Genomic DNA, 17,140 nt, shown 5'->3' with positions numbered 1-17,140 from the left:
TTAATCTAAGTGATGTAAGTTTTAATGAAGAAGAAATGAAAGTTTTGGATTTGGGCCTGAAATATGCTCCGGACAAAGAATTGGACAAATTTGAGGTGTATATAGACCTACAAAAATTCGTAAGGAAACTAAATATTAAAAAATTCTTTGCAGTAAAAAGGAAGGAAAAGGACCAATTTAATCAAGAGATTCCCTACTACAAACATTCAAATCTGAAAAACAACTCCATTTTCAACCCCAAAACACAACAAAATGAAAGTCTAGTAGTCTTCAAAAAAATGGTAGAGAGAGATTTAAGGAAAATCAACCCAAAGAGAAATAAAAATACAAAAAAAATTGGAATACCATTAAAGAAATTGAGAAGAAGAAGAATATAGTTATACGACCGGCCGATAAGGGGGGGGGGCCTGGTTATACTTAATAAAACCGACTACGAAATGGAGATGGAAAGACTACTGAAAACACCAGACACATACAAGAAATTAAAAGGGAATCCAAAAGGAGAATATGGGAAAAAATTAAAGGCGTACATCCAAAGAGGAGAAAAAAGAGGAATATTAACAAAAAAAGAAGCCACGTACCTAACCCCAGAAACAGCAAAGACCCCAGTGATCTATTATGTGCCTAAGATACACAAAAATCAGGAGGCCAATAATTAGTGGCATAGAATCGTTATTCTCAAGATTGGGGGCATACTTAGACGGATTTCTACAACCACTCGTCTCAGAGGGAAAATCATATTTGAAGGACAGCAGACAATTGATTAAGGAATTAATAGATTTTAAAGTAGAACAAGAAGATTTTTTAGTGACCATAGACGTTGACTCCCTGTATACAAACATCAGACAAGATGACGGCCTTAGCAGTGTTGAGTGGGCTCTGCACAAGCAAACTGATCTAAAAGGAGAGCAAATTAAATATATCACGGAAGGCTTAAAAATGGCCATGAGCCATAATTATTTTTGGCATAAAGGGGACTACTACACCCAAACCAAGGGAGTAGCCATGGGGGCAAAATATGCCCCGAGCGTAGCAAATATTTTTCTCAACAGATGGGAGGAAGAACAAGTTTTCAGCATAAGGAGAAAAAACCTGAAACTATACCGTCGATATATAGACGACATAGTCATTGTGTGGAGGGGTACCGAGGGAGAACTACAAGCCTTTTTCGATGAAATCAACTGCAATGCATATGGAATTTCCTTTTCCGGTAGCTGGAACAAACAAAGCATTAACTACCTAGATTTACAGATTTACAAAGAAAATGGAAACCTGAATACAAGGACCTTCTTTAAAAGTACTGACAGGAATGGGTACATCCCAACCAGCAGCTGTCATCATCCACAATGGATAGGAAACATTCCAAAGGGACAACTAATGCGGATACACAGAAACTGTAGCAATGCAAACGATTATGAAGAACAAGCAGATATCATAATTAAGAGGTTTGTTGAAAAAGGCTATAACAAAAGGGAGCTAATAAACCTGAAGGAAAAGGTGAAAAAAATGGACAGAAATACACTAATAGAAGGAAAACCAGCCGGTAACATCAAGAAAAAGGACAAAAACATAGGCATGGCCTTCTTAACGGGCTACAATAGACAATATAAAATCACAGAGTCCATAATCAAGAAACACTGGTCCATTTTACAATCAGATAAAATTCTGAACTCCATATTACCAAAAAAGCCCAGTTTCATCTACAGAAAAGCCCCTCCACTCAGAAATAAATTGGTGCATAACGCTCTGGACCCACCAAAACAGATTAAAATAATAAAAAACCTGAAAGGTTTTTTCAAGTGCGGAAAATGCCTACCGTGTAAAAGCAGCAAAAAAACTAATAGGAAAATAACAACATTCAGATCAGCAACTAATGGCAAAGAATATACTGTAACATAAAAGAGCTCATAACCTGCAACAGTACTCATGTGACCTATGTACTGGAATGTCCATGCCATATACAATACGTGGGTCGGACGACAAGACAGCTACACGTTAGAATCAGGGAACACGTAACAAACATCAAAAACGGATATCCAAAACACAGCGTCTCAAGACATTTTAAGGATTATCACAATAAGGACCCTTCATGTATGGTATTCTTTGGGATCGATAAAATTAAAGGACATTGGAGAGGTGAGAATAAAAAAATCAAAATCTCACAAAATGAGACCAAATGGATTTTCCTGATGGACACCCTCCAACCGGCAGGAATGAACATAGACGTGGATCTAAACTGTTTTCTCACAAACTTCTAGAAAAAATTTCTTAGCAACCAAAGAATTTTTTTAACAATCAATTATTTTTATTTCTTGTTCCTTGGATTGTCTATTTCTCACTGTCCATGAGACCTGAAACATGCACTTTAACCTCTTAAGAAACTCCCCAATCCCCACTCTAATTCAATATAAGGTCACTTAGGGGCACATATACAGAATGGATTTTAAAGCCCCCAACTATACATAGACTATGGGTAATACACACACCCTCTTCCCTCCCTGCTTTTAATCTTAGTTTTAAAACACACATATAGGACAACCTCTCCAGGTTATATGTAGGTATATAAATATATATATATAAGATTCACATATGTGTACTTTCATATTTTAATTTATTTTATATTTATTTTTATATTTTTAAATTTTTAATATGTTTATAATATCTAATTTTTGACATGTATGTTTAAACCTTAGAACATAGAGTAATAGTGGGACCAGTATGTGCATATACTTTTTTCCAAAAAACGATTAGCAGTGGCTTGGGGGTGTCACCGACCCGGAAGTCGGCTTAGATTTCAATATGAAGTGGGGGAAGAAAGAATGCGGCCGGGCGTCAAGGGTGACGTTCTTTGCTGACAGCTCTGACTCGATGTTCCCCCACTAACAGTAAAGCGCAGGCGCGCTACCCGGGCTTCGGTCTACAAAATCCCCAAGAAAATGGCCGCCATAAGGACTCAATGGATAGTTCTACTAGGCTTCGGTCTGTAATATCCACAAGAAAATGGCTGCTAACAACCTAATGCATAGTCCTATTAGGCTTCGGTCTTCAAAATCCTAGCAAAAATGGCCGCCGATCCAATTGCACTTATTACTGGCCACACTATTTAAACTCAGGAGGTACAGCAAGATGAACGCCCCAGTAGAAGTCTGACGACGAAACGTGCGTAGGGCGGGTTACGAACGTCTTGCAGCACCTCTAACAAAGGGAATTCGCTAACTTTTGGCATGCTTGATTTGTTCATTTAAAATGTGAGTACATTTGTCTATTAAGTTTTAATAAAAGTTCTCCTATGGTTTTACGCGATGGGCATACCTTCTTTCCTTTACATGTAATTACTACACCACAATACGCAAGTAAAGTTTGGGGGATATCCTTGATTGCTGCACAGTTGCAGACACTGTGACCGCGCATACCCCTGCAGGGGAAAGGAGAATCCGGTGAGTGCAAGCATTGTCAGAGCATGCAGACAAGGCACTAATTAAAGAAACCAGCACCTGGATAAGAAGCTTTCCTACAGATATTTGACCCTCAAAGATTGAACACTACAAAATACTCCAAAAAGAACTTGTTTTTTTCATAAACGGAACTTTTCCTATCCAACCAATACTGGTCACAGCACAAGAGTCACTATTTATGATGGATATTTTGCACAATGTTGTATGGATTTGTATGATTTAACACTGGTCACTTTAGTGATGCTGCACTATGCACTTTTGTTGAATAATTGAAGCACCTTATGTTGCAATTGTACCTTTAACAGTAAGGACTTGGCACCAGTCACATATTTATTCATTTTTGGCACACACACTTTAGGAATTATAAAGTCATTTTAAAGAGAGGTTTTTTTTTTTTTTTTTGTCTCCATAAGGGCAGCGCCATACTATTCCCGTTTTCCTTTTTTTTTTTTTTTTTTTTAACACTTTCCACCTAGATGATATTACATCTATATCCACAACTACTTTATTACTTAACTTAAAGGGCACAATGCACCTTTGTTGAACAATTGGAGCACCAGTTGTTGTATTTTCATTTTGAATAGAAATATTCACCACCAGTCAGTTTTATTCAATTTTTGAACGTATACAGGTTTTAGAAGCAATTCTATAAGGATACTAGGCAATACATTCACTACAAAGAAAGAAAAAAATAAAAAAAAATGTTGTCTCCATAAGGGCAGCGCCATACTACTCCTGTTTTTTTTACCATCAATAACCATCAGTTCACCTTTGTTTTTTAATTCCTGATATGTGCATATCTTACACAGTACCATAACATCCTTAAGTTGTGCATCATCCTGTAAAATCCATTTCCCTGACAAGTCTTCAATCCCCGGTGTGAAAAAATCTGTATCCTTCAGTGGGATTAGGGGGGAATTATACTCCCATTTCTCCCTTTTGTGCAAAATATCCCAAGTTTTTAGTGCGTGTCTAGTGATATCATGTGTATCTGTGCTAAGATTCCTAAATTGTGATGGTATCCATATTATCTTTCCCAATGTGACATTACTAATTATGTTTTCCATTTTAACCCAACGCTTTTCCTTATTGTTTTTTGCCCATTCTATTATTCTTGATAGTATGATTGCCTCATAATAATTCCTAATATCCCCCCCCACCCCCCCTTTGCTTTATCTTTACCTAATTGTGTAAAACTTATACGTGATTTTTGCCCTCTCCAAATAAACCTTAAAAACATAGTATGCAATGTTCTAAGATAGACCTGTGGGAGTGGGATTGGGATCATTTGTATCTTATATAAAATTTTGGGTAGAATTGCCATCTTATATATATTAATTCTTCCCCCCCACGATAACTGTCCTCTTGTAATTCTATTCAACTCATCTTTTATCTCATTAAGGAGTGGGACATAATTAGCCTGGTAAAATGTCTCTCTCAATGTAGTTATCTTGACTCCAAAGTACTTAAGTTCTTTTTTCCCCCCACACAAATGGGAAGTCCCTTTGATACGTATATTCGCCTATTTTATCTTTATTGATTTCTAATGTTTCAGATTTAGCTGGATTTATCTTGAAATTAGATAATTCCCCATATACTTTTAGGACTGAAATCAAGTTTGGGAGGGTAACTCTAGGACAGGTAATATGAAATAATATGTCATCTGCAAAAGCCGCTAGTTTATGGATTTCTTCTCCAACTTTAATTTTGATGTCTGGGTTCTGCCTTATCTTTACTAAAAGGGGTTTGAGAGCAAGGAAAAACAATAAAGGGGACAGGGGACACCCCTGTCTTGTGCCGTTGAACATTTCAAATGGTTCTGAAAATGTTCCATTTGCCTGCACCCTTGCTGTGGGTCGGGCATATAAGGCCTTTATCCATCTGGTCATATTTTCCCCAAGTCCTATCAACTCTAACATGCTCAGCATGAAGCCCTAGTCTACCCTGTCAAAGGCTTTTTCAGCATCTATTGACAGGAATAGTCCTGGGGCTCCACTGTCTTTAATTTTCTGAACTGCCAAGAGTGTTCTGATGCCGTTATCCCTCCCCTCTCTACCGGGTATAAATCCAACTTGATCTGGGTGTATTATCTCATGCATTATGTTTTTCATTCTTCCAGCTAATATTTTTGCAAATAGTTTTGTATCCGTATTTAAGAGTGATATGGGCATATACATACAAGAAAAAGACAATTCCATAGCTCAACTCACCAACCAGTCTGCTGACCAACCAAATTTACCTGTCTAACCGTATGTTAAAGGCAGGGGTTTAGTTAGCACACATTTGCAAACGCATGTGAAAGCTGCAAGGCCTCGTCAAGGCACCCTGTATTACTTGCAGTCCTAACACTAAATTTATAAGTGTCTCCACAGTGGAAGCACATGCATTGAATGGATAGGTGTGAGACAGGTGAGCCAGGAGGCCGCCCTAGCCCCCTTAAAGGGACAGGACACACACTGGACACCCAGCAATAGCAGCAGAGGCGTCCAGTGTGTCCCCGACCCAAATATACAAACGGTAACAAGACACTGGTCACCGACCCACACCCATAACTGGCCTTCACAGTAAGGAGCACATGGAGGGCATATACATACAAGAAAAAGACAATTCCATAGCTCAACTCACCAACCAGTCTGCTGACCAACCAAATTTACCTGTCTAACCGTATGTTAAAGGCAGGGGTTTAGTTAGCACACATTTGCAAACGCATGTGAAAGCTGCAAGGCCTCGTCAAGGCACCCTGTATTACTTGCAGTCCTAACACTAAATTTATAAGTGTCTCCACAGTGGAAGCACATGCATTGAATGGATAGGTGTGAGACAGGTGAGCCAGGAGGCCGCCCTAGCCCCCTTAAAGGGACAGGACACACACTGGACACCCAGCAATAGCAGCAGAGGCGTCCAGTGTGTCCCCGACCCAAATATACAAACGGTAACAAGACACTGGTCACCGCCCACACCCATAACTGGCCTTCACAGTAAGGAGCACATGGAGGGCATATACATACAAGAAAAAGACAATTCCATAGCTCAACTCACCAACCAGTCTGCTGACCAACCAAATTTACCTGTCTAACCGTATGTTAAAGGCAGGGGTTTAGTTAGCACACATTTGCAAACGCATGTGAAAGCTGCAAGGCCTCGTCAAGGCACCCTGTATTACTTGCAGTCCTAACACTAAATTTATAAGTGTCTCCACAGTGGAAGCACATGCATTGAATGGATAGGTGTGAGACAGGTGAGCCAGGAGGCCGCCCTAGCCCCCTTAAAGGGACAGGACACACACTGGACACCCAGCAATAGCAGCAGAGGCGTCCAGTGTGTCCCCGACCCAAATATACAAACGGTAACAAGACACTGGTCACCGCCCACACCCATAACTGGCCTTCACAGTAAGGAGCACATGGAGGGCATATACATACAAGAAAAAGACAATTCCATAGCTCAACTCACCAACCAGTCTGCTGACCAACCAAATTTACCTGTCTAACCGTATGTTAAAGGCAGGGGTTTAGTTAGCACACATTTGCAAACGCATGTGAAAGCTGCAAGGCCTCGTCAAGGCACCCTGTATTACTTGCAGTCCTAACACTAAATTTATAAGTGTCTCCACAGTGGAAGCACATGCATTGAATGGATAGGTGTGAGACAGGTGAGCCAGGAGGCCGCCCTAGCCCCCTTAAAGGGACAGGACACACACTGGACACCCAGCAATAGCAGCAGAGGCGTCCAGTGTGTCCCCGACCCAAATATACAAACGGTAACAAGACACTGGTCACCGCCCACACCCATAACTGGCCTTCACAGTAAGGAGCACATGGAGGGCATATACATACAAGAAAAAGACAATTCCATAGCTCAACTCACCAACCAGTCTGCTGACCAACCAAATTTACCTGTCTAACCGTATGTTAAAGGCAGGGGTTTAGTTAGCACACATTTGCAAACGCATGTGAAAGCTGCAAGGCCTCGTCAAGGCACCCTGTATTACTTGCAGTCCTAACACTAAATTTATAAGTGTCTCCACAGTGGAAGCACATGCATTGAATGGATAGGTGTGAGACAGGTGAGCCAGGAGGCCGCCCTAGCCCCCTTAAAGGGACAGGACACACACTGGACACCCAGCAATAGCAGCAGAGGCGTCCAGTGTGTCCCCGACCCAAATATACAAACGGTAACAAGACACTGGTCACCGCCCACACCCATAACTGGCCTTCACAGTAAGGAGCACATGGAGGGCATATACATACAAGAAAAAGACAATTCCATAGCTCAACTCACCAACCAGTCTGCTGACCAACCAAATTTACCTGTCTAACCGTATGTTAAAGGCAGGGGTTTAGTTAGCACACATTTGCAAACGCATGTGAAAGCTGCAAGGCCTCGTCAAGGCACCCTGTATTACTTGCAGTCCTAACACTAAATTTATAAGTGTCTCCACAGTGGAAGCACATGCATTGAATGGATAGGTGTGAGACAGGTGAGCCAGGAGGCCGCCCTAGCCCCCTTAAAGGGACAGGACACACACTGGACACCCAGCTAGGGGGGCTAGGGCGGCCTCCTGGCTCACCTGTCTCACACCTGGACGCCTCTGCTGCTATTGCTGGGTGTCCAGTGTGTGTCCTGTCCCTTTAAGGGGGCTAGGGCGGCCTCCTGGCTCACCTGTCTCACACCTATCCATTCAATGCATGTGCTTCCACTGTGGAGACACTTATAAATTTAGTGTTAGGACTGCAAGTAATACAGGGTGCCTTGACGAGGCCTTGCAGCTTTCACATGCGTTTGCAAATGTGTGCTAACTAAACCCCTGCCTTTAACATACGGTTAGACAGGTAAATTTGGTTGGTCAGCAGACTGGTTGGTGAGTTGAGCTATGGAATTGTCTTTTTCTTGTATGTATATGCCCTCCATGTGCTCCTTACTGTGAAGGCCAGTTATGGGTGTGGGCGGTGACCAGTGTCTTGTTACCGTTGATATGGGCATATAACTAGAGCAGAGTGTACTATCTTTACCTTCTTTTAAGATGATAGTGACATTGGCTTCCAGCGCCTCCTTCCTCATCTCCCAATCAACCTCAATCCCATTCATATAGGAGCACATTTTGGGGATTAATAGGTCCTGAAATTTTTTATAATATAAAATTGTCAGGCCATCAGGCCCAGGGCTTTTACCGGTTGGTTCTTCTTTCAACATTTTTTTTAATCTCTTCTTCTGTTATTGGGGCTTCTAGCTCGCACCGTTTATTTTCCGCAATTTTATTTAATCCTATGTCTTTTAAGAAAGCTTTTATTTTCTCCTGTTTTTTTTCAGCTTCTTCTATTGTAGTTTTTTTATTAATTGCATATAGCCCCCCATAATAGTCTTGTAAAATTGTGGCAATTTCTCTGGTTGTATATCTCATTTCCCTTGTCCTTGTCTTTATTTTCTCAATATAATTGATTGTTTTCTTTTTTTTTAGTACCTTCGCCAAAAATTTCCCCGGTTTGTTCCCGCCTAGGTACCTTTCTTTCTTAGTCAAATTGTATGCTGAGCGTGTTTCTTGTTCTACTAGGTCTCTCATGGCCTCCCTTTTACAGTATAGTTTTAATAATACCTCCCCATCCCCAGTTACCTTGTGCTGCTGTTCTAATTCATAAATTTCTTTTGTTAGGGCTATTTTCTTTAGCTTAATTCATGTTTTTGTCTGACCCCGCCTTGATTAAAATACCCCTAATATAGGCTTTGTGGGCCTCCCAAACTATGGCTTCTGATGTGTCCCCTACTTCATTTATTTTGAAGTAAATTTCTCATTCTTCCTTTATTCGCTTTTCTGTTTCTTTATCATGTAATAGTTCTTCATTTAACCTCCATATATTGCTCTTTATTTGAATTTCCCCAATTTTCAATTGTAGACTAACTGGCGCATGATCTGAAAAGGTCATTATTCCAATATTTGTGCTGGTCACTGCCTCCAGTAGTCTATGCTCCACCAGAAAAAAATCTAGTCTAGAATACGTCCCATGCATGGGGGAGTGGAATGTGTAATCCCTTGCATTGACGTGTTGCGTCCTCCACACGTCAATCCATTGACACTGATGTAATTTTTTTTCACTTTACTCATCCATACCATTCCTGTCTCCCGTGCATGTGACGTATTATCTCTACCTGGTTCTAAACAAAAATGGAAATCACCTGCCATTATGGCCCCCCTTTCCTAAATGCCATAAATTCCGCCAAGACCCCCAACAGGTATCGATTTGGTTTTTTGTTAGGGCCATATATGTTTGCCAAGGAGCATTCAGTTCCATTTAGTTTATCTCTAAGAAATAAATATCGTCCTTCAGGATCAGACTTCTCTTCCAAATGGAACCTTACCCCTCTTGCAAACCCTATAGCAACTCCTTTTGCTCGACTGAAGGGAGAGTCTCCATAGTACCATATTGGGAAGTCTTTTATGAAAATTTTATGACATTTTCCCAAGAAAAAATGTGTCTCCTGCAGCAGTACCACCTCTGCTTTAAGATGTTTTAGTTCGCCCATTATATTAGCACTTAGGGGCTCCCGTGCCCATCCACCTCCCTCCCTGTCACCCTCCTCCCCACTCCACCCACCTCCCCCCGTACCCAGCACCCCTCATGGAATCATTTTCTGGTACGTTTATAGTCAGTGTCTTATTTTCTGTTTCTTTTGAGTTTTATTTCTTTTTCGCTTCTGATCATTTCGCTTTATAGACTGGGTGCCAAGCTTGCTGTTCCTCTGTTTGCTTTATTTTCTGTTCTTTCCCACCAACCCACTATCTCTATTATTGGCACGTCTAAGTGGTTGCAAAATTTTGGTGTATCTTCCGGAAATCTTAGAGTAGCCGATCGACCTTCTTTGCGTCCGATTAGGCAGGCTGGAAAGCCCCATGAGTATTGGACATTATGCAGTTTAAGCAGGTCAAGAAGAGGTTTCAGGGTTCTTCTCCTGGCCAACGTCTCCGCTGCCAGGTCTGGGAAAATCTGCAGGTTAGTCTCTCCAAACTTCGCTAGTTGGTTATTTTTCAGACATGCTTTTATCTGTTCTTTTTCTTGGTAGTTGTGGAATCTTGCAATGATGTCTCTTGGGATCTCCCCTGCTATTTCTGCAGGTTTTCTGATCCTATGGATTCTTTCAAACTTTATTTTACTGCTTGCCTCAGATGTACTTATCATATGGCCAAAGATTTTGTCCATTTTTTCCTGTAGTTCCTCTTTTCCTCCCTGTATCTCTGGTATTCCTCTAATCCGGAAATTTTTCCTTCTATTTCGGTTCTCTTGATCCTCCATTTTATACATTATATTCCTCTGTTCCTTCTGCATCTCCTCTATTTGGATCTTAAGCCTTTTTACCTCGTCCCCCTGCAAATCCAGCCTTGTTTCCACATCTTCGACCCTTTTTAGTATATGGTTCACGTCTTCATGAAGAGCTGTATTTCTCCTTTTATGGATGTTTCCAACCTCGCGAACATTTCTGCCATTTCACCCTTTGTTAGTAGCTGTTTTTTTTGTGTGGGTTCCATTGCTGTTTCTTCCTCTATTCTCTCGCTGCTTACAGTATGGGTATCTACCTCGGCCTACTGTCTTCTCTGGCCCGTCTTTGATGTACTCTCAGGGGTTTCTTTGGCGCCCTCCTGTACCATATATTGTCTGATGGTTCCCGGGCTGGCACTTAATCTAGGCAGGTTGGCAGCAGCCCCTTTCGTTATTTTACCCCTCTTTCCTTCTTTACCCCTTCGTTTTATATGCAGTCCTGGGTAGGCGATGGGGGGGGGTATCTCTTCTTTCTTATTCCCTTTCCTTGTCAATGTAACCTTATCTTAATCAAGTATTAGGTATTCTGATGTGTTATAAATTAATTTTTGGGTAGTTAGTATTTAGCCATTTAGTTAGTGTTGAGCCATAAACTTGTAGGAGTGGAAATTCATGATTTTTGTCCACCAATGTCCACCAACTATGTGACTGCTGCAACTTGGATAAGCACCTGCGACTAATGCCGCAATTTCCGCCAATATCCTCCAATCGCGCCCCTCTTTTTTCTTTTCTTTCCTTCCTCTCTCCTCCCCTGGTTCAGCTTCACATACCCCCACACCAGCCTATTTTCACAGCTTGTTCCCCCGTCTAGTTATTGATATCTGTAAGTAGTGTGAAATTTAAGTGCAGTTCTTATAGTTCATGTACCAAAGGCAGTATATGTGGCAGTTCATAAAAGCTCAATTGTCAATCAACTTACATCAAAGCACATTCTGCAGAAGTCTTTCTCTTCTCTGCATATTGCACAAAAATCACTTCTTCAGCATTAATGAACTGTTTACTTGCCGTTCAATGGATCCACTGTGTAGAAGAGGGTTGCTGCTTGCTGCTTGTCTTGTAGCTCACTTACCCTTACACTGACTGAAGCTTACAGGGTTCTCATCTCCAAAAGCCTTACATCCCGCTTGTTCTCCGCTCCACTGCTCTTCAGCGCTGCATATATGCATGTGCATGCTTACAGCTCTATGTCTCGGTGACCAGCCATCACAGTGCTGGCTTCCCCAGACACCTCGGACTGTCTACAGCCAGGTTCGTCTCACTCACTCCCGCGGACCGGGAGCTCTCAGTTCTCCGAGGGCTCTCCGCTCGTCCCCGCTGCAGTACCAGCTACAATGTCTCCGCTGCGTCTATGACATGTGAGGGTGCATGGGAGCTGGGGCCAGGGGGATCGTGGAGGTAAGGGAGTCTCTGGGTCTGGGTCTCCCAGGCTTCCCGGGCTCAGCATCGGCACCCGGTCGACGCCCACATCCGGCCCCTCCCTCGAGACAAATTGCTGTTGTTCTGATCCTATTAATTCCACAGGCAGGCAGCTACAGTATTTACAGTTAGTGTATTGTGTTCTCTGCACAGTGTGCACCTAAAGCTACCTGAAGAAAATTGGTGGTGTTCTTCTGATCCTATTAGTATTGCAGGCATCTGCAGTATTTACAGTTAGTATAGTGCGTCCTCTGCACAGTGTGCACCTAAAGCTACCTGAAGAAAATTGCTGTTGTCCTGATCCTATTGATACCACAGGCAGGCAGCTGCAGTATTTACAGTTAGTGTACTGTGTCCTCTGCACAGTGTGCACCTAAAGCTACCTGAAGAAAATTGGTGGTGTTCTTCTGATCCTTCTTCTGATCCTATTAGTACCACAGGCAGGCAGCTGCAGTATTTACAGTTAGTGTACTGCGTCCTCTGCACAGTGTGCACCTCAAGCTACCTGAAGACAATTGCTGTTGTTCTGATTCTATTAATACCACATACAGGCAGCTGCAGTATTTACAGTTAGTGTACTGTGTCCTCTGCACAGTGTGCACCTAAAGCTACCTGAAGACAATTGCTGGTGTTCTCATACTAATAATACAACAGGCAGGCAGTTGATTCTGCTAGCTGCAGTATCAGTATATATATATACATCCCAGCTTTGTGCAGCTACATCTCACTGCAGGCCATTAGTATGTCTGGAAGGCCAACAAGGAGAGGCAGACAGTCACAAGCCAATAAAAGAGGGCAAGCAGGCTCTATGTCTAGAGGCAACAGTGCTGGTCGTGGAGATGGTGCATCCTCATCAGCACGTGGCTGTGGGACAGGCTTGTCCTTTTTTTTTCGGCAGCTGGTCGTTTTGAGCCGCAACATGCGGAAGACTTGGTAGAGTGGATGACCAAGCCATCCTCATCCTCCTCATCCTCTCTAACCCAGGCTCAGGGTAGTTTGTCTGGCAAAGCAGCTGCCAATGCGGCCTCTTCCCTCGGCTCAATAGCATCAGTCACTCCTTCCCTAGCCCCACCATGTCCTCCTGAGGAGTCCCCCGAACTGTTTGACCACAGTGTTGGGTACATGCTCCAGGAGGATGCCCAGCGTTTTGAATGCTCCGATGATGGTACCCAGCTAGAGGAAGGCAGTAACGTGAGCCCAGAGAGAGAGGGTGCCCAAGAAGGACAGCAATCTAGCAGTTATGTTCCCCCAGCTGCAGCATACTGCCAGCTTTGCTCCAGTGATGAGGAGGGAGGGGATGATGAGGCCCACGTGGGTGCCTGATAGGAGAGAGGAAGAGGAGTCACATCTCCAACGAGGCAGGATGCCCTCCAGGGGCCAGCTTAAGGGCTGCACACCGACTACATCACACCGCAGAGCTCCGTATGTGCAGGACGCTGCTGTCTCTGCATGTTATTCCAAAAGTTCTTTGGTGTGGGCCTTTTTTGAGACGAGTGCATCAGATCCCACTGCTGCTATTTGCAACATATTTCTCAAGCGTATCTCGCGTGACTAAAACATCACCCGCTTGGGCACCACATGCTTGACCAAACATATGTCGACCTGCCACGCAGTCCGTTGGCAAGAGTACCTAAAAGACCCACACCAAAGAACAAAGCGGACCTCTCCTTGCTCCTTATCAGCTGGGATCTCCAACCCCACTATACTTTCAGTCCTCTCTGAAACCTGCACTGAGAGGAATGAAGGTGTAGAATTAGGTGTGTCACAGCCAAGTACTTGTGGGCAATCTGCTATTGGTACACCAACGTCAGATTGTACCAGGCAAATTTCCCTGCCCCAGCTGCTGCACCACCGAAAGAAGTTCGCTCCCAGCCATCCACGTGCCCAATGCTAGCTTGGCTAAATTGCTAACACTTCAACTGCTGCCTTTTCATTTGGTAGACTCTGCCCCCTTCCGCGAGTTTGTGGAATGTGCGGTTCCTCAGTGGCAGGTTCCCAAATGCCGCTTTTTCTCATGGAAGGCGATTCTGGCTCTCTACCGGCATGTGGAAGGCAATGTCTAGGCCTCGCTGGACAGGGTGGTCAGCGGTAAGGTGCATATTACTGCTGACTCATGGTCCAGCAGGCATGGACAGGGACGTTACCTATCTTTCACCGTGCACTGGGTGACTCTTCTGGCAGCTGGGAAGGATGCAGGAAAGGGTGCAGTAGTGTTGGAGGTTGTTCCACCACCATGCCTCCAAAATTCTACTAGTGGTGATTCTGCCACACCTCTCTCCTCCATCCCCTCCTCTTCTTCTACCTCCATGGCCTCTTTCTGTGCTGATTTGTCCTCGGAACCAAAGGTGCTCCGTAGGCATTCAAAGGGCTACGCAAGCACGCAGGCAAAAAGATGCCATGCAGGGCTTGAGCTGGTGTGGTTGGGGGACAGGAGCCACACTGGGGCAGAGATTCTGTCAGCTCTGCAGGGGCAGGTTCAGAGGTGGTTGAGGCCAGTTAAGCCAGGTATGGTGGTTTGTGACAATGGCACCAACCTCCTCTCCGCCCTCCGACAGGGACAACTGACCCATGTGCCCTGTTTGGCTCATGTCCTTAACTTTGGGGTGCAGCAGTTCTTGGGCAGGTACCTGGGCTTACAGGATGTCCTGAGGCAGGCCAGGAAAGTCTGTGTGCATTTCCACAGGTCATACAATGCCAGTGCTCAGCTGACTGACCTCCAAAAGGAATCTAACCTGCCCAAGAACCGCCTAATCTGTGACATGCCCACCAGGTGGAACTCAACGTTGGCCATGCTGCAGTGGCTGCACACGCAGCAGAGGGCCATCAATGAGTACCTATGCGACTATGGCACATGGACAGGGTCAGGGGACCTTGGTTTTTTTCCCCACGCCAGTGGACTATGATCAGGGATGCATGCACTGTCCTGTCACCATTTGAGGAGGCCACGAGGATGGTGAACAGTGACAGTGCATGCATCAGTGACACTGTCCCTCTTGTCCACCTGTTGGAGCACACGCTGCATGGAATAATGGACAGGGCACTTCAGGCAGAACAGAGGCAGGAAGAGGAGGACTTCCTTACCTCTCAAGGCCCCCTTTATCCAGACAGTGTTCCTGCATGCCCACCGATCACACAGCAAGAGGAGAAGGATTGTGTCAGCATGGAGGTGGAGCCTGGCAGTCAGCATCAGCAGCAGTCTTTAAGGGATCATTTACAGTCCCAAGAAACCCATGGACTTGTACGTGGTTGGGAGGAGGTGGCTGTGGATCATGTCGTCCTTAGTGACCCAGAGGACTCTGGACCGAATGCCTCAGCAAACCTACGCTGCATGGCCTCCCTGATCCTGCAAAGCCTGCGGAAGGATCCTCGTATTCATGGTATCAAGGGGAGGGATGATTTCTGGCTGGCAACCCTCCTTGATCCACGTTACAAGGGTAAGGTTGCGGACCTTATCTTGCTGTTGCAGAGAGGAGCAGAGGATGAAACATCTTCGGGAGGCCATGCAGAAAGGTTTGTGCAACACGTTTCCAGAGCCTGGGAGGTTACAATTTCCTGGTCCTCCTGGACAACATGTTGCTGAGGCTTCGGTCAGTCACAGAAGGAGCGGTGGAGAAGGTGGCCGTCTGACCGATGCGTTCAGACAATTTTTTAGTCCGCAGCCCCAAGGTCTGATCAGTTCCAGCAACCATCGCCAGCGTCTGATTCACATGGTGCAGGATTACCTAGGGGCAAGATCAGACTTGGACACCTTTCCCACCGAAAATCCTCTGGGTTACTGGGTCTTGAGGATGGATCACTGGCCAGAGCTTGCACAGTATGCAATTGAGCTACTGGCCTGTCCTGCATCCAGCGTTCTTTCGGAACGCACATTCAGTGCTGCTGGAGGTTTTGTAACCGATCACAGGGTGCGCCTGTCCACCGAAACGGTCGATCGGCTGACCTTCATAAAAATGAATCAGTCTTGGATCACCAGCTACCAAGCCCCTGATGCTGATTTAACCGACTGATATTTTTTTTAAATGTGAGATCCCATTCAAGACTGCCTATGCTGATGCTGAGGGACTATTCCTGTTATGCTGAGTCACAATCCTCTTCCTCCTCATTTTTCATGCTGATAGCTTGTAAGAACATTTTTGATTCTGGGCACCGCCACCAGTGGCCAAGGCCCAAATTTTCTGCCCCTGTTTAAGGGGCATGTAATTACAATTTTTGAAGCAATACTTTGCAGCAGGGCTCATTACTGCGCTCCAACTATAGCATCTGTGAGGGGTTGCAGTCAGAGGCGTATCTAGTGAAAATGGCGCCTATGGCAAGCACTGAAACTGCGCCCCTGTCAAATAATTTGAAACACATCTTTCAGATAACCTTAACAAAAAAACAGCTAACAAAACTACAACATCACCACCCATAAATGCGGCGTTACCAACACCCAAACATGCAGTAACATCAGCACCCATAAATGCGGCCTCACCAGCACCCAAAAATGCAGTAACATCAGCACCCATAAATGCAGTAACATCAGCACCCATAAATGCAGTAACATCAGCACCCATAAATGCGGCCTTACCAGCACCCAAAAATGCAGTAACATCAGCACCCATAAATGCGGCCTCACCAGCACCCATGAATGCAGTAACATCAGCACCCATAAATGCAGTAACATCAGCACCCATAAATGCGGCCTCACCAGCACCCAAAAATGCAGTAACACCAGCACCCATAAATGCAGTAACATCAGCACCCATAAATGCGGCCTTACCAGCACCCAAAAATGCAGTAACATCAGCACCCATAAATGCGGCCTCACCAGCACCCATGAATGCAATAACATCAGCACCCATAAATGCAGTAACATAAGCACCCATAAATGCAGTAACATCAGCACCCATAAATGCAGCCTTACCAGCACCCAAAATTGCAGTGACATCAGCACCCATAAATGCAGTAACATCAGCACCC

The sequence above is a fragment of the Aquarana catesbeiana genome, linkage group LG08, assembly GCF_042186555.1.
Source record: "Aquarana catesbeiana isolate 2022-GZ linkage group LG08, ASM4218655v1, whole genome shotgun sequence".
Classification (NCBI taxonomy): domain Eukaryota; kingdom Metazoa; phylum Chordata; class Amphibia; order Anura; family Ranidae; genus Aquarana; species Aquarana catesbeiana.
The sequence above is the reverse complement of the archived record's forward strand: the minus strand, read 5'-3'. Positions refer to the sequence as shown.